The sequence below is a fragment of the Marmota monax genome, unplaced genomic scaffold (genome assembly GCF_021218885.2).
Source record: "Marmota monax isolate L192 unplaced genomic scaffold, Marmota_monax_Labrador192_F-V1.1 WCK01_AAM20220418_F8-fsc00271, whole genome shotgun sequence".
NCBI lineage: Eukaryota > Metazoa > Chordata > Mammalia > Rodentia > Sciuridae > Marmota > Marmota monax.
The window spans coordinates 1,241,709-1,260,022 of record NW_026694659.1 but is presented as its reverse complement, the minus strand read 5'-3'; the positions used below and the strand labels follow the sequence as shown (position 1 = coordinate 1,260,022).

The 18,314-nt window shown below is 42.1% G+C and overlaps 1 long non-coding RNA gene across 6 annotated transcripts in view; it reads right to left on the bottom strand.

Annotated features, from left to right (window-relative positions):
- LOC124078498 (uncharacterized) overlaps positions 1–18,314 on the bottom strand; it is a 103,978-nt gene that overhangs the window by 62,572 nt on the left and 23,092 nt on the right. The window lies entirely within an intron of this gene.

Sequence of the window (18,314 nt, the reverse complement as noted above, 5' to 3'; positions counted from 1 at the left end):
GTTCCAATGTTCAGAGGTGGTGCTTTTTGGAAGGGATTGGATAATAAGGTCACACAGCTCATCAGAGGATTAAGCCATTCATGGGTCACAGCTGAATAGAGTATTGGGAAGTAGGGAAAACTGTGGGAGATGGGACCTAGATGAAGGGGTAGGTCCTTGGGGCTCTGCACGTGGGGACTATATCTGGCTCACCTTTCCTTCTCATCACCCCCCCCCCCCGAAATTGTGAACTAAAATAAGCCTTTCCTCTTTCCTTTTTTAAGTTGTTTTTCATGGTTATTTTGTCACAGCAATGAAACACTAACCCCACATACTATCTTAAAACTAAAATCCTCTCATCATCCACAGACATCACGTAGGGAACACTCATGCTCAGAGTGGCATACATTTGCCACACATGCAACCCAAAGGTTCATATCTAGAATATCTAAATATGTCCTATAAATCAAAAAGGAAAGACAGCAATCCAATATAAAGATGAGCAGGCGTCTTGAAAAGACCACTCTTTTCAAGAATATCCAAATGGCCTGAGTACCTGGACAAAAAGATGCCGAATGTACTAACAGTCCACAAAACTGAATTAAATCCACAATGACAGTCTACCCTATACCACAGGGATGACCAGAATCAAAAAGTGCTAACAAGGCTGTACAGCAGCTGTCACTCTCACCCACTGGTGGTGAAACTGACAGTCTCTTTACAAAGCTATTTGGCATCAACTATTGAAGCTGAGCTTAGTCGTGCCCTATAATTTAGTAATTTCCCTTTTAGTCTATATATAGAGTAAACAGCATACATGCACGCACGGACCAAGATGTTCACAAGAAACTTTACGGCAGTGCTCTCTGAAACAGCCTAACACTCAAACAACCCAAATGTTCATCAAGTGTAAAATGGATACACTGTGGTATACATGGCATGTCAGGGTACCATGCAAGAAAATATGAGGAAAATATACCACAATGATACCCAACAACATAGATGCAGTTCTTACAACATAACATTAAGAGAATGAATCCTAACTAACTCAAAAGCACACCCACCCATTGACGTTAAGTATTCTTACCATAATAAAATGAAAATTTTTTTTTAAAAAGGCAACTTATTGTAGCATTCCATTTATATGAAGTTTCAAAAAAGCAAAACAAATCTGTGGTGTTTGATATCAGAAAAGTGGCTGGGCACGATGGCATCTGTAATCGTGCTGATACAGGAGGATAGCTACTGGACTTAGTAACTTAGCAAGGCCCTAAGCAACTGAGCAAGACCCTTCCTCAAAATTAAAAATAAAAAGAGCTGGGGATGTAGCTCAGTGGTTAAGCACCCCTGCTGGGTTCAATCCTTAGTACAAAAAAAAAAAAGGGTCAGGAATGTAGTTATCTTTAAGGAGGAAGATGGAATTCCATTACAGGGACGATCAGCGACATTGGCAATGTGTTTTTTCTTGTCCTGGCAAGGGGCAGGACATAGGATGTGTTCATTGTAGATTAATGCATCGAATCACATGCTTCTGCTCTTTCTACCTTCCATATGTGGAACACCAATAAAGCTTTAATTTAAAAGTTTCAAATGTTGATTTCCATTTTCTTATATGAAGTAGATGGGGGGAATGAAGCAAAATTTTTGTAAGATGAGTATTAATCCTTTTCCCACTGCCATAACAAAATACTTGAGTCTGGATGTGTTATAAGGAAAAAAAGGTTTAGTTAATTCACAGCTCTGGAGGTTCAAGAGTATGGTGCTGGCATCAGCTCTGCTCTGGCAAGGGCCTCCTGTTGAACAGCATCACAATGGTGCAAGTGATTCTAAGAGGGAGAAATCATATGGTGAGACAGTAAGCCAGGGAAGGGTCCTGTATTACTTTTTTATAATAATTCACTCTCAAAGAAACTAACTGGGGTCCCCTGAGAATGTTCTCTCTGATATGCAAAGCAGATGCTGACTCACAATGTTGGGGGGATGAGGAGTGAAGTTCTCCAGATTGAACAGGGGGAGTGGGAGGAAGGGAGGGGAGATGAGAATGAGAAAGACAGTAGAATGAACCGGACATCACTTTCCTATGTTGGTGTATGAATACACGACCAGTGTAACTCCACATCATGTACAACCACAACAACGGGAAGCCATACTCCAGGTATGTATTATATGGCAAAATGCACTCTACTGTCATGTGTAACTAAAACGAAACAAAAAAAAAATTTTGTAAAAGAAAAAAAAAGTACATCATGCTTCACTTTCTGAGTCTGGCTTATTTTGCTTAACATAGATCTTTCAAGTTCCATCCATCTTCTTGTAAATGGCATGATTTTGTTACAAATAAAAGCCCATAATGTATATTTTTTAAAACCCGATACCCAGACCCTAGCAGAATGTCTTGATCAAAAACAATCAAAGTTCAATTGCGTGACCAGGTTTGTTCTTGCCTGTGTTCATTTTGCTTCCCTGATTCAGTCACAGAACAGAAAATAAGGACGATGCATATGACTTTAGACGTTCTGGCCTAGGAGGAAGACAAATGCCGTCCCCATGAAAAAGAATGAATGAAATGAGGACACCCTTCCCTTGAGAAGAGGTAATGCTTTAAGAGGGGGGAAAAAGAGAGGTCACCCTAAAACACAGTGAATAAAACAGTGACAATGATAAAGTGCCTACTGGATGCTCCTGCATTTCTAGTTTTATATAAAATGGATTAAAAGATAAACTGCTGGGCGCTGGGGTGCACACCTGTAATTCCAGCAGCTCAGGAGGCTGAGGCAGGAGGATCGTGAGTTCAAAGCCAGCCTCAGCAATTTAGCAAGACCCTCAGCATTTCTGCGAGACCCCCATCTCTAAATAAAAAAGGGCTGGGGCTGAGACTCAGTGGTTAAACACCCCTGGGTTGGATCCTCAGTCCAAAAAAAAAAAAATAGTAACAAATTTAGGCAGGCTACAAGAAAATGCTTTCTTGTGAAATGTATCATTATCCCTGTAGTCAGCGGTTAGTAAAATCCAACTCCTCCCTCAAAAAAAAAAAAAGAAAGAAATTAGCTACTGATGGCAGTGGGCATCTGCAGTTACACTAACTAGTGTTGTATTACAAAGACTCCCCTGCTTGCAGGCAAAAACTGATGGCCAGCCGGGGTCAGGAAGAAAATTTTCCCTTTGGTGTAGTATTTCACAGCTCTTGTTATCTAATATTGAACAAGTCTCCAGGCTGCATAGTATTTGCACCTCCATGGAAAGCACCTGGGCTCTAGGTGTAGCTGACTGTATTAAAATAGGCTATTGTTTCCATCTCTGACGCCAGCACCTGTAGCCTGGATTTAAGCAACATCTTGTGTTTCCAAAAGGTAAGTACAATGAATATAATCAAAATTGTTCCGAACACTACTGTTTTTACATCAACAATCTATAAATATAGGGAAGAACTCAATATATGTGTGAAATAAACAGAAGGTATGCCTACACTCAGGTAATTCAAAAGACAGCTCTATAATTTAGCAGCTTGGATTTCAATTGTTGCATTTTTTTTTGGTGTGAAACATTATGAAAAACATAGATATTATTCATCAAAGTGATTGTCCTGTGCACTTGTATACCTTATATAATTTATTTTTTCAGGGCTTTTTACTTCAAAGAAATCACTAGCTAATGACATTTTTAGACTTTAGAAATTTTTTCTGATAGCACATTGGAATTCCCTCAGGGACAGAATTGTGAATAAGTGGATTTTTTTAAAGATCATTAACAGATATTACAAACCAATTCAAACTGAGCATTTTCTTTGCAAATTACCTTTAACTTTTAAAGCCATTGGAGAAAAAAAAAAAAAGACAGTGAGTGATTTAATTTACTTAACCTGTCTACGAATTGCAGCTCAGTGCTCCATCGGCGATTCCATTTCCAACCAAAAAAATCTCTCTAACTATCTCTAATAGAGATATTTTTCTAAACGATCACACTCGATGAGTGATATTTCAAAAGAGAAGAATAATGTTTATTTTTTTTTTTCATTTAACAAGTTGCCCTGGAATTGAGAATGTTTATTCTATTGATATGTTTAAAGTAAAAACAGAGCCTGGTCTGTATCTGTGGCTTAATTAAAACTCTCTAGTAATTAGCAGGTTTATCATCCCTTGAGTGCATGCATGTATGGTGGAGTTTTGGTGGTAGATTATGGAGGTTTTTTTGGAGGAAAAAGGAGGGCTCTTTTATTTAATGATCAAACCATAGTTTCCAGGCTAAAGAGCTAATATTTGGGGTGAGAAGTACCTTTATTCCCCCAATACATCAGGCCTGATTCTTATTTGCATCAACACCCCGTTGTGTATGTTTTCCATTCAAAGAGCTCCTGGGGACTTCAAAGGGAGTTGCCTGCAAGGATAGGCTACGTGGGAGTCCTGACAGGTTCCAGAACAGACCCAGAGCGGGGAGAAATCATGCCAAGAGCTGCTCACATTGGAGCCCCCAAACCATGTCACAAAATTAAAGGGTCTCCCCTGCCTAGGCCATCCCACAGTGCATGTGGGAATCGTCCCCGGGCTTCCAACCACGGTACTGACTTCTTGGGCTACTAATAAATATTTGATGAGTGGAGCTCCATTTATAAGAAAGTATGTTAATAAGAATATTCTTTGAGATTGGTGTCCAAGGCAGACTTTCAAAAGGCTCATTGTTGGAGGGACTGAGAGATTTCCTTTCCTCCCTTTTTTAATGTGCAAAGTCAACTTAGCACAAATCAAACAAAGGAATTGCATATCCTTCTGGATGTCCTGTTGATCACAAATGGATAGGATTCAACCCTGAAGGATGTTGGATTTGGGGAGGAATTCATTCCTTCATTCATTCGTTTTTAAGGGAAGACGGGCACAGAAACATGTATTTGAGTGTCTCTTGCATGCCAGATATTTTAATCAATCTCCTAATCCTCACCAATATATTGTGAGGTAGACAGTGTTAACCCTCCTTTTATAGACAATAAAATGGGCTTTAGAGAGATCATGTGAATCACCTACTCCAGATTCTCACCTAGGGAGTTCAGAAACGAGGTCTGGCACCCAGACCTACCAAACCCCAAAGCCCATGTTGGTTACCTCACACAAACTGCCAGGTGATTTCAAGTGTCAAGTTCACAACCTGAGTCAAGTGCTGTTCTTCTAAAGGGCCAGAACTCATAGATTATGGGTTCTTTCGGTCAAGCCCAGGCATGGGATGCTGCATTATGCATGTTGATAATTAAGTTGAAAATAATTCGTTTGCCCCAAAAGGGGAACCTTCCAGGAAATGCAGAGTCCCAAGTGGTTGGAGATCGACACTAGCTAGTCTGAATGCCACATGTTTGTCCTGAAATGCTGATACAACTGATGAACCTCAGGCAGTAAACTCCTTTAGAGACAGGTTCACAGCAGAGTTCCGGAGCCCAGGAGGACAGAGGTTCCAGATGCTAATCTGTTGGCACATCCAGAAACCTTCAGTCCCAAATGTTTGAGTGGGATGGGGAGACTAGGAATGCCCATTGATCTCCTTGGCTCATTCCCCAACCTCAGGATTTCATAGCCCTGATTATGTCTTGGATGTGGATAATCAGTGGTCTCCAGCAAGATTAAGGATCTCCTTTCTACCCCATGAGCACACACTCTGGTGGACCAGATGCCTCAAAGTGGTCATGGAGGTGGTCATGGCCACCCGTAAGCTCCTTCCTGTTGACCACAAACTTTTACAGTCAGGACTTCTGAGGCCACTGGAAGGAGCCCAAGCAATTCCCGGTGTGGACACTGTGACCATTTGCCTCAGTTCACAGAAAGCTCTGCAGAGAAGAGGCATGCATTCTGAGGGTGCTCACACCCTTGTGATCTTGCCAAGTCTTCCTTCCTTTCTCTAAGGCTCCGTTTCCTTTTCTGCACAATGGGGCAAAAGGATCACCTGCAATACCCAGCTTGCTAGGTCATGATGAGGATGGGGCGGACCTCACTCGTGAAAGTCTTTCATGCAATGAGATGTCTCGGGGATCTTTCCTCTAATTTCAAGTATGTGGCTAAACTCTTATTTTAACCACTACACCTTGGTCTTTCCACAGAAATAAGTCTGAGTGAATTTTGCATGTACTAGGAGTCAAAACCAAAATTTAAAAATAAATAAAATGAAGTAGGTTGTTTCTGAGCATGGAACACCCACGTGCCACACTTAACTTGATCTCGTTGGGCAAATCTTTTATGGCTAGCTGGGTTGAGCCTCTGGTGCTGCATTGGTAGGTCAAGTTTCTGAGCACATTTTCTCTTGTCCTCACACTCTGGATAAAAATCTAAGTGTCAAACAGGAACCAGGCAGAGGGCCACCTGCATTCTGGTGCCTGCCTGCCTCTCAGCACCTCGTCTTGGTCCAGCAATTAGCTCATCCCTCTGCAGACACCCTGCCAAGATCCAGTCCCCCAACTAGGTCTCCTGCCAGCCCTTCCTCTTCATTCTGGACTTGCCTAAAATCCTCTGCTCAGAAAGAATTGCCCTTGCTTCCTCACATGCGCTGACCAATGGGTTTCCTGCAGGACTGCCATGGCCACATTGTAAAGCACTGTCTCTGTTGGCGGGGTTCTTCATGTGCTGTCCGTCTCCCCTACTCCACTGCCACCTCCAGGAGTACTGCAGCCATCTCAGCCTTGTTCCCCAGCTGTTCCCCAGGTCCAAGCACAGGGACTGGCACATGAACAGCTCAGAAATCAATAGTTTTTGCCTTACCCAGGATGCATGCATCTGTGGTCTCAGCCACCCAAGAAGCTAAGCTAAGAAGTTGAGGCAGTAGGATTTCGAGTTTGGAATCATCCTGGTTAAAATAGGGCTATTCTGTTCTCGAGTTAAAATAAAAACAACACCATTTGAAAAAGAAAAGAGTTTTGCCTTAAAATGTAGCTCACCTGATAAAAAAAAATGGAATAAAAGCCCCGGTCAGATTCTTTGTTTCTAGGAGAAGAACATTCTCAGCACTCCTCTCCACCAAGCTCCGGTTCTTTCCCTTGCAGTTAATCTGTGCCTCCTCCCGCCAGGCAGCCACACACACCTGATCTGGAAGGAAGGACCGGGCTTGCTCCCAGGCTGAAGAAATGTCATCCCTGTTGGTAAGGTCCTGCCTGCCAGGGAGGCCTGGCTCACCTTGTCATCCAAGTGCCTCTTGTCAGCTAAGTGTGAGCTGGCCAGGAGCTTAGTGCCCCACGGGCCCAGGTGTGACTCTCGGGTGCTCCTTGGCACACCCCTGCCAGAGCTAGCAGGGGTTCCAATGACAGCCAGAAGGTCGCTCCTGTTTCCTCATGGATTCTATCCTGTGCTCCAGAGTGGGCAGTGACAATCTAAATCCTTTATTCTTTAAGTTTTTTTTCTTTGTCTTTATTTTCAAATTAGAAAAGCATTACATATTGTAACACGGGAAACAATATGTTAAGAGGTGAAAAAAAGCAAAGATAATTCTTTCTCCCTATCCTGCCTCATTACCACTTTCTTGAGAATAACCAGGGGCAAGCACGACCGATGTCTATATCAAAGTAAAATAAGAAGGAAGTATGTGTTTTGTGTATATGATGTGTACCTTATATAGCCTTTTATATAAACAGGATCGTATACATGCTTGGAGAATTTTAGTGCAGTATTTGGAGGTGGGGTACGAGGGATGGAACTCAGGGGTATTCATCCACTGACTCAAATCCCCAGCCCTATTGTGTATTTTTTATTTAGAGACAGGGTCTCACTGAGTTGCTTATCACCTCGCTGTTGCTGAGGCTGGCTGGCTTTGAACTCACGATCCTCCTGTCTCAGCATATAGAGCTGCTGCGATGACAGGCTCTTGGCCTTGTGCAGTATTTTATATCTAATTATCGAGCTATTTTGTGCATCTTTCCAAAGTATAGTTATTCCAGGCCCTCCCTGGAAAGCACAGGACCATAAACTGAATGACATCAGTTTCTCTTTTTTGGAGTTTTTGTAAGTATTGTTTTGCAGTGCATTTTTTGTCTTGGGGTACTGAGGATTGAATCCAGGGGTGCTTAACCGCTGATCCACATCCCCAATCCTTTTTATTTTTATTTTTTATTTTGAAGCAGAGTCTTGCTAAGTCTCTGAGGCTTAGTTTTCTCGCTCACTTGCTGAGGCTGACCTCAAACTTATGATCCTTCTGCCTCTTGAGTCACAGAGATTACAGGTGTGTGCCACTGTGCTTGGCTCAGGTGAGTCTTGAGAAAAGCACCACTGATGTTCTGTCTTCTCACTTGGGGGGTCTCAGAGCATCTGAGGAAAACATGTCCGACCCTCTTCCTCTGTCTCCGTGGTTTCCTACAGTCTTGATCACTTCTCTCCACCTGATCCCATTTCAAGCTGCCAGCCCCTGTATTGTCTCTGACCTAATCCATTTTCAATGACCTTCACAAGGTCAAATTTTTCTCATCTCAACCAAGGGGGCCCTCTTTTATCTGCACAGGTGTCTTTCCCTATCCCTCCTCCAGCATAGCGTCCCCAACCCTTCCCTCAGCCCCCATCACTCAGCTCATCTGTCCTCCTGTCCCTCACCCTACCAGGCCACATACTTGATGGAAAACACATTTGTGCTCAGCTTTATAAGTTTCCAACATATTTAAGTAGATCATTTCAATTAATTCTTACAGCAATCCTGTGATATGGGGACTGTAACCTCTTACTCTATACAAAGCATTCTGCTCAGTGGAAGGAGTACAGTGGTGTCTTGTTTTAAGTATTTTAGTTTGAAAAAAAAAAAGCTGAATGTGGTGGCATGCACCTGCAGTCCCAGTTACTTAGGATGAGGCAAGAAGCAGATCACAGAAGCCCAGGCTGGGGGACACGGCAAGACCTTGTTTCTTTAAAAACAAGAGAGAGGGCTAGGGGTGTGGCCTAGTGGTAGAGCGCTTGCCTTACACATGCAAGGTCCTGGGTTCGATCCTCAGCACCACATACAAATAAATAAATAAGATAAAGTGCTTGTGTACAACTACAAAAAATAAATTAAAAAAAAAAAACAAGAGAGAGAGAAGGAGAGAGGAGGGGCATGGGAGCAGGAAGGATGGTGGAAAAGACAGACATTATTATCCTAGGTCCATGTGTGATTGCACGAATGGTGCAACTCTACATCGTGTACAACTGTGAAAAACGAAAAGTTGTCCTTCATTTGTGTACAAGGAATCAAAATGCATTCTGCTGTCATGTATAACCAATTAGAACAAATAAATTAAAAAAAAAAGAAACCTATCCTCTCTCTTGAAGAAGGCACCCTTAGTAAAAAGTCCTAGGTATTATTCTTCCCTACATCCAAGAAGATCTCAGAGGTTATCGATGCATCCAGTCATGCCTGGGTGAAACTTGGCCTTGGAACTGGGCCTGAAAACGTGATTTCTGAGAGACAGAGGGTTGGGAGTGGAAAATGGAGAGGAGGTGTGCTCACTCTGAGGGCATTCAGCTCCTGTGGCTCCTGCCAGCTAGAGACAAGTGAGGGGCGTGGTCCCACTGTGGGTTGCAGGACTGGGTTGCATCCGAAGGTCCTAAATGATCCATCTTTTAGGTAAGTGACCATTGACGATTCAACACAATTCTTTTAAAGCGTCTGTCCTCTGGATCTGCCTCTTGGACAAGGCTTCAGTCTCCTGCTGTTAGTAGAAGGCATCCCCTTCACCTGGAGGACAGGAACCTCCCACAAAGATCAATCCATTTTCTCAGCCAGGAAGGCACCCCCCCCCCCCGGCAAGCATGGCACTTGGTGCAGTCAGTGACAAGTCTTTACAGCCTCTTGGGTACCATTTTGTTACCCCCATGGGATCACTGTCATATTCCAAAGTAATTCAAGGCATCTGCTTGGAGTTGTTTTTCCCTCAAACGGTGAAAAAAATTGTGCTGATTCTGCCCCAGAAGGCCACTTGTGACCAGTGTCCATTTGGAGACCCGGCTGGGGTTCAGAGGCGGGGCCCCAGTGAGGGGAACCAGCTCTCCTGGCGACTGAACCCATGACCTCATTAGCACAGGGTTCTAATCAGCTGAGCCACCAGGCACATAGCTCATTGAAGGCACTGAGGCAGTAATTTGCTAAATGTTAATTCTAAGATTAACTACAGATGAGGAGAGTTCCTGGGGGTGGGGGACGATGAGAGAGGTTTGTTAATTTTTGGAAGAGAATTCAGGTCATCAGTCTTTGAACCTTTTGTTTAATTTTAAGGTATAATTCCAGAATCTTAGGATGATGCCCAATAGGGCCTATGCTTCCTATTTTTATTAATCAATATCCTGATCAGAAGCTTCGAAGGAAAAGGAAGATGGTGTCAGTCCTGCTCTTACCAAACACAGCACGATAACTTTTATACAGATTCCTATGCAGTTTTTATTTCTCAAGCACAAAACAGGTGACAAGAGGAAGGAATGGTTTCCATGTCTGAGTTAGAGATGATCCTCCAAGAGCTAGAAGGGCTGTACCCCACTGTAGGCTGTACTCCCCAAAAAACACCCTAAGTCCTATGGAAAGAAAATTGTCCCAGCAGGAAGAAGGGGAGCCCCATCCGGCTGAAACCCAATCCCCTCCCAGCTCTTACCATCTCCCTTAGCAAATCCCTGGGGAGACCCTTTTACAAACAGCAAATATGGTTTGGAACGAAGTTTTGACACTGACTTTGTATCCCATGCTCATATTACATTTCCATGAATTATTCCACTGGCTTTTCAACTCTGAAGCAAAGTTTCCGCTCCAAGGCTACATTGAACATTCAGGCCATTTCAACTCCAGTTGCTCCCACCCCGACTGCGATCTTTGAAACTGATAGTCCCCTGAAAGAAGCCAGAATGACTTTTCAAAAAATATTAATAATGATGGGCTGGGTTCCCAGTCTTTGTAATCTCACGGAAGAACCTCTGTATGGAAGCGGCCAGGGAATTGAATTGAATTTTCCATGGAAAGCTGACTTGAAAATACATGGTTGTTTTATAGGAGTATTTCAACAAAGAGGAAGACGATTTGAATCTAACCCACACTTGTACTTAGCAACTTTTGTCCCAGGAGCCTTAAGACAACAATTAAGTACCTCGGCAGGGGCAGGAATGTAGCTCAGAGGTATAGCACTTGCCTAGCAAGACCCTGGGTTTGATCCCTAGCACAGCAAAAAAAAAAAAAAAAAATACACACACACCCCACAAGCTGTTGCCTGTTGCAACATAGGTCCCCACGTTTCTTGGCAAAGTGCAACCTGACGTCAAAAGAGCACCCCAGTTCTTCCATTGCCAATTAGAGGCCTGTGGGAAAGCTGTCTCCTCTCAAGTTGTCAATTTCCTCATTTGTAAAATGATGGTGATTATAGTGACTACAAGTTACTGTCTCCTTGCCAAATAACGGACATAAAATTCATTAGCCCATGGCGAAGAACGGTAGTACTTAGTAAGCACTCATTGAAATGTAACAATTGAGGCCGGGTATGCAGTTCAGTGGTAGTGTGCTTGCCTAGCATGGCAAAAATAAATCAACAGGTAGATAGATAGGTAGATTTTTTAAATGTCACAACTGTCATAGCTACTATCTGCCTGGGGAACAAAACTTTGTGGTCTGGGTGTAATACGTTGCATTACAAATATTCCTTCCCTTTTAGAGCCCCAATAAAAATTAAATACATACAGTAGTACATTCACATAGAAGACACTAAGGATTAAACACAACCATACCTAAATAAAAGGCTCTGATTCGAGTAGATAAGAGGTGGCAAGCTAAAATGAAAATAGCCAGCTAGCCATGATTTCCAAAGAATGCTGGTAAAAGTGTTTTCTTATGAAGTGCATTATAAAATAGCAAGAAGAACTTTCCAAAGTAGCAGGACCAAAATATGTGATCTTGAAATCACAATTCTCTACAACATACCAAGTTTTTAGCCACCCTAAAGATTCACAGGAATCTGAAATACTAACTGGATAAAAATAATACCACTAATTCAAATAATCAAATGAAGTACATCTTTAACTAATTAGGCAATCTGAGATAACCCCATTCTATGGCCAAGGAGAACTCTTCTAAGCATTTCCTAAGTCAGAATTTAAAACTTCTACTCAAGTTCAAGTTGACAGTCAGGAACTAAATAAACAGAAATGAATCTGCTACATAGTATCTACCTTATAGCTGTGGGTTCAATCAATACTTTAATCTCCAGCAGGGACTACTAGCTCAACAATATAAGTATTTTTAATTTCCTCTATGCATTTCCTCAAACCACACCAATGCATTCATCTATGGATCACTTAAAGGGTCTGTTCAGCAGCCCCCAACTTACTTAAAAGACAATGTTTGATTTTCTTGTGAAATTGAGGCGTGGATGTGGGTGCTTGTTGTTTTAATGCACTGAGACCTTAATCATTTCCAGTTCTGATTCATCAGAAAACTAGGATTCTTGAGGGATTTTTTTTTTCTTTTGGTCACTAAATATTGTCTTTCATTTTGAGATATTTATTTCTTTCCAGAAAATGATACTGTATTTTTTTCCCCTAATGATGAAGGATGAAAGATGGAGAAAATTCCATTTAGTGATGATTGGACCAGGAAGAAGTAAACTGATTCAGAAAACAAATCCCCAAAAGAAAAATAAAATGTATTATGGGAAGTGGAAGCCCAGGATTCTTGGCAAATATTCAATTGGAGCCAGGATTGGTAATTTAATAACATCCTTATTTTATTAATATTTGAACTGGGGGGTAAAGCTCCAGGGCTTTAGCTTTGGGCCAGAATCCCTCCACTATCCATCATTACCTGAGCGAGAAAGGGTGTTTAAGGCTCAAGGAAGCCCTGCAAAGGGTCCTTTAAAACTGCACAGGTCATGAGCCAAGGTTCCAGAGACCATCCATCCTTATATAAGACAGAGGCTACAACAGAATCTGGATCTCTACAGCTCGGTGGACAAAGGGAATCACCCCCAAAGCCCACTCTGAACATTATTCCACCAGACCTGGAGCATTACCAAAATCAGAGCAAGCAGGTGAATTCATGAAGTGAGATGATTCTGATTGGGCAACCAGGTCACTTCACCTTGGACTGGTCCTTCTACCTTCCCCCTGCTGCTTGCTGAACAGAGGTTGGCAGGAAAGATAGCCTTTCCTGTGGAAATACTGGCCACTTGTTTTTCACTTCAGAGTGTGACATCTGAGTGGTACATAGGGGAAAAGGCATTCCAAGTGCTACAGTGACGCTGAGTGTGGTGGTGTGTGCCTGTAGTCCCAGCTACCTGGGAGGCTGAGATGAGAGGATCACTTGAACCCAGAAGTTCAAGACCATCCTGGGAAACACTGGGAAACCCGATGAAGGAAGAGAGGAGAGCGTGGAAGAAGAGAAGAAGGAAAAGGATGAGGATATGGAGGAGGAGGAGGGGGAAGAGAAGGGGGAGGAAGAGAAGGAGGAAGAGGAGGGGGAGGAAGAGGAGGGGGAGGAGGAGGAGGAGGAGGAGCTGCTGAAATAATACAGTCCCTTTCTAGCAATTGCAGGTGGTGAGATATCATTTTTTGAGCTTTGAATTCTCTTTCCCAGTTTAAATAAGTTGCCACAGGAATAATATTGAAAAGAAAAAAATATGAAGAGGAAAAAAAAAAAACAAGTTTAGTCTAAACTCAGTCCTCAAGACAGTTCTGATTTCTGCCAATCTTCTTTCATATAACTTTTTTATTCCTGAATTATGCAATCTATAGAGGAAGACAAAATTATTTGCTATAAATCTGAACTGTTTTTGTGGTCTCCATGACCACAAAAGATAAACATTATGTTACACACAGGTGTGTGAAAGATGGTGGTAGCAATGGTGGTGGTCGTGGTGGTCATGGTGGTCATGGTGGTAGTGGCAGTGGAAGGGGGGGTGGTAAGGGTAATGATGGTGGTCATGCTGTTGGTTATAATCATGGTGGTAATGGTGACAATGGTGGTGATCATGGTGATGGTGATGGTGGTCATGGTGGTGGTAGTAATGATGATGGTCATACTGGTGGTGATAATCATGGTGTGAGGGTGGTGATGGTGAAGGTGGTGATAGTAGTAGTGACAGTGGAAGGGTTAGTCTTGGTAATGATGGTGATGGTAACGATGATGATGGTGGCAGTTGTGGTCATGGCTATTGGTGATAATCATGGTGGTAATGGCGACAATGGTGATGGTCACAGTGGTGGCGGTAGTGATGATGGTCATACTGATGGTGATAATCATGGTGTGAGGGTGGTGATAGTGGTGACGGTGATAGAGTTGGCCATGGTAATGATGGCAGTGGCAGTGGTGGTGACGGTGTTGGAGATGGTAGTCATGATAGTGGTCTTGGTGGTACTGGTGATGGCAGTGGTAGTATTGTGATTATATTCAAATCCCAGAAGGAAACTTTAACTTAGAAATTTCAGAAGTCTACCTATCTTCTCGAAGTCTTAATTCCTAGCTATCGTTGATTAATGTGATCAAAATGTTGTGTGCTTTGATTAGAATTTGAAGAACCCTCTTTAAAAAAATGAAAAAAAGGAGAATTAAAGCATCTACTTAAGGGTTATATTTTTCTCCATGAGTGAGTTTTTATTTTTCACTATTACTTTTACCATCATATTGTCACTAAAAGTATTTCCAAGTATCAAAGTCCTTCAAGAGGACTATCATAAGAGTCCCAGGATTCAGGAGTTTCAATTCAGGGGAGACTATTGTGGAGCTATGTGGCAACACTTTTCCACCAATGCTCAGAAACATCTGGGGCAGAGAAATTCACACTGGCAGCATTAATTACTCTGAATGTAGAGAAACCCCTTCTTGGGTGATTATGTTTGATGGAAAATGGGATAGTTGCAGCACAGTTCACTAATATTTCTGAAAATCTCTTTCTTCTTGGCTCAGCACAGGATCAACCATTCCCAACTTCTTCAGAGTTAGGCATGCTCATGTGACTCTCCTTGACCCAAGAAATGTGACCAGAAGTGGCAGGTGTAGTTAGTTGCTGGGCAGAAGCTTTAAGAGCCGTGGCAAGATTCCCCAAGCTCCCTTCCTGCTGTTAAGATGATTGTGGAAGGAGATGAGGAAGGGCAGCAGCATCACCCTGAGCCCTTCAGTGACTATGACAGGCACACCCTCCCTTCTGACCCACAGAGGACATCCATCGAGAGTGAGAAATAAAGTCTTGTCGTTTTAAGCCACTGAGAATTTGGTGGTTATGTTCTACCACCCCATAACCTATCCTGTCCTAACAAATACAGATGGCCAAAACAAGGGAGTTGAAAGTCACTTGTGATCACATCAGAAAGAAAAAACCTTCTCTCTCAGAATAAGTCAAATTCTCAAAGTTCTCAGTCATCAAATCACTAATTCTGAGACATTTAGCTTTTCCTCTGCCAAAATCTGTCTCGACCAAACTGCCCACAAAAGAAAAGAAGGGCAGGCCGTGACTGGCTCACCCGGACTCTGAAGTAATTTGGAGATCTCATTCGGTTGAGTTCAGTTTCAAACAATAAGTCCCCTCCTCACCACTAACCAAGTGGACGGGGCACAGTTCTCGTTGACTTTTGGAGCTGTTCATTTAAAGATGCACTGCTCAAGGTAGAAGTCTCCTTCAGGGACTCTACTTTTAAGAAATCCAAATCTCATAAAAGTTAGTACATTTCCACATGCAAAGTGGGGCAGGAAATGTGAAAAGCCCATCTGTGCCCACCCCCTCTCCACCCCTCAGACTCTACCACCACCCGGAGCCGTAGCTGGGCTTGAAAAATCTAACACATGCAAAGTACAGAGGCTCTTTGAAAACCTGGCCCAGTGTGCTGTATATGTGAGTTGCAGTCTTACACAGTCTTGCCAAAAACAACAAAGAGGAAAGAAAAGGAAAGGTTTTCTTTTCTCTGAACTTGGAAATGTAACATAAAACTCCTCTTTTCTACAAGGCTGAATGGCTCCAACTTTCCACACTCAGGATGATCTCTTACTGGCCCTTACTTTCCTCATATCCAAGTGACTTTTTACTGGGCATCTCTTTCCTCCCCAGTGGCAGCAGTGACCAAAACAGATGCCCCTCTTCCCTAGGGAGAGGGACTGGGTCTTCATAGGCTCCTCAACATCATTTTCAAAGTAAAGTGAAGTAACAAAATGTGCTTTTAAACATCACGAGTGGCCTTATTTCTGCCATGTCTAGCTTCTATCATAGCTACCATACCTATTGGGTCCAACTTGTACTGGCATAAGTTTTCTGAGTTCTCATCAAGGTCTTTAACAAAGCGAATTCACATTTACTGAGACGTTCCCAGTACAAAATACCCAGAAGCCCCTATGAGTTGAGTACTATTATATCCCAGAATGTGAAAAGAGGCAGGAGACTCGGGTTTACCAGGATGACACAAATGGCCGTAACTGGAGAGCCACAGTCAGATCCCTGTCCGTCCATCCATAGATACAGCATGTGCACAGGGCCCACTCCCTTCTTTAGAGGTCTTCCTCTTAGCAGGGAAGTCTGTTGCAAAAAGGATGCATGTGCATGCGCCATCTGTGTAGCCACCAAAAAGAATGTGCCCAACTGCCCAGGCTCAGCTGCAAGGTGGAAAGTTCAACCTAGAGTCCCTTAGATGTGACCAAGCCTAGCTTATGAAGTAGGACTTGAACAAGCAAGTGAAGGAAGAAAAGACAACTGTGGAAAAGAAATTCTGGAGCAAATCCAATTGGAAAGTTAGGGGGGAAAGCATATAAAAAAAAAATTAACTGTCCATCAGTATGGATTCGTTTCAATTTTCCAATAGCTTGAGCTTCCAAAAGAAAACCCCATGGGGAGAACACAACACACTCCATCCATAAAAGCAAAGAAAACAGAGAAAGACAAGGATTCCCTGGATAAAGGAGAATAGGTAGATGCTTAAGGAATATTGAGAAGGGAACTGGATGATGGGACAGAGAAGAGACTCCAGCAACATGGCTTGGAAGAACGCTTTTTGTTCCACTGTAGTGGACCCAAAAGAAGTGCGGAAATGGCCGATTCATTTTAAACATTCAAAGGGGGAAAGAGTGAAAGGAAAGAAAATCCAAGGAGCAAAAAGGAAAGCAAAATTAAAACTGAGAGGTCTGAAAGAGTCAAAATTATTTCTGCACAAAGTAAATAAATACTGACTGCTTAGAAAACATGCTGAAATATGGATCAGAAGCAGGAGAATCGCCAGGGCCAAATCATCTGACTCGGGTTAAGAATCCTGGTGAATGCGTTCACCGTCTAAAAAAGCATAACCAAGATAAGAGGAAGGAAAGTTTTTCATTATTCAAAACACATGCAGATTTCTAAAAATTATATTTTTGTTGTAAACCTCCAGATTTTAATTGAAGTCCTTCTCCCCATTGATTTTGCTGTGTTATATACCACAAAAGTTACAAATCATTACAAAGGATGTTTGCAGTCTATTTCATGGCCTTATAAATGGCATTAAGGGCCATGTTCCTATTTTTTTTTTTAACTGAGGATTGAACCCAGGGATGCTTAACCACTGAGCCACATCCCCAGCCCTTTTTATATTTTATTTCGTCTTCTCTATCAGCAAAATATTGCGGGTTGATCATAGGATGAAAAGAAGAAATTGAAGACCTTGTCTGGTATTCTTAGAACAACTGGTAAAAAAGGAAATGTTCTTGTGTTTGAAATGGTAATGTTCTTTAGCCCCCAAACATAAAATTACCATTTACTGAAACTCTCCTGTATCATTTTTATAAGCTGTGGTCATATTTTCTTAAAAAAAGTATCTATAGAAGAACCTAGAATTCTGGTCTCAGGGCCTTCAGTGGAGAAGAGCAAGATGGCACATTTGTGGGTTTTTCTTCCCCAGGTAGATTAACCATTTCATATTTACTTAACTAAACTGTTGAAATTAACATAAATAATTAATTAATGAAATATCCCTAAAAGTTCACAAGACCCTAGAAAATATTCTCTGGGCAGACCCCAGAGTAGAAATGTAGTTTAAGGATTTCAGTTCTCCTTATGCAAAAGCATAACCTCTCTAAGAGGTTCTGAATAATAATAATAATAATATCAACCAACCAAACAGTTACTGTGATGGGCAAATGGTATTTTCAAATCAAAAAAATCTATAAGCACAGTATTGAAAAGTACCAGAGTCTTAGTGAAGGGACTTGGAAACATTTGAATAAGATGTGTGGCCAAAGTATGGCAGAGATGTTTTCCCATTTGTTTCTACATCACCTTTCATCTCCTGAGACGCCTTATGATCTCCCGCTTTGGGGTAACAATGAGTCACACTGTGAAAGTAGCAATACTTTTGAATTATAAAGCAGCTTTTTTTAGGGAATTTTTGACACACTTTATTTCTTCTCCCAAAGTCCTTATGATACTGAAG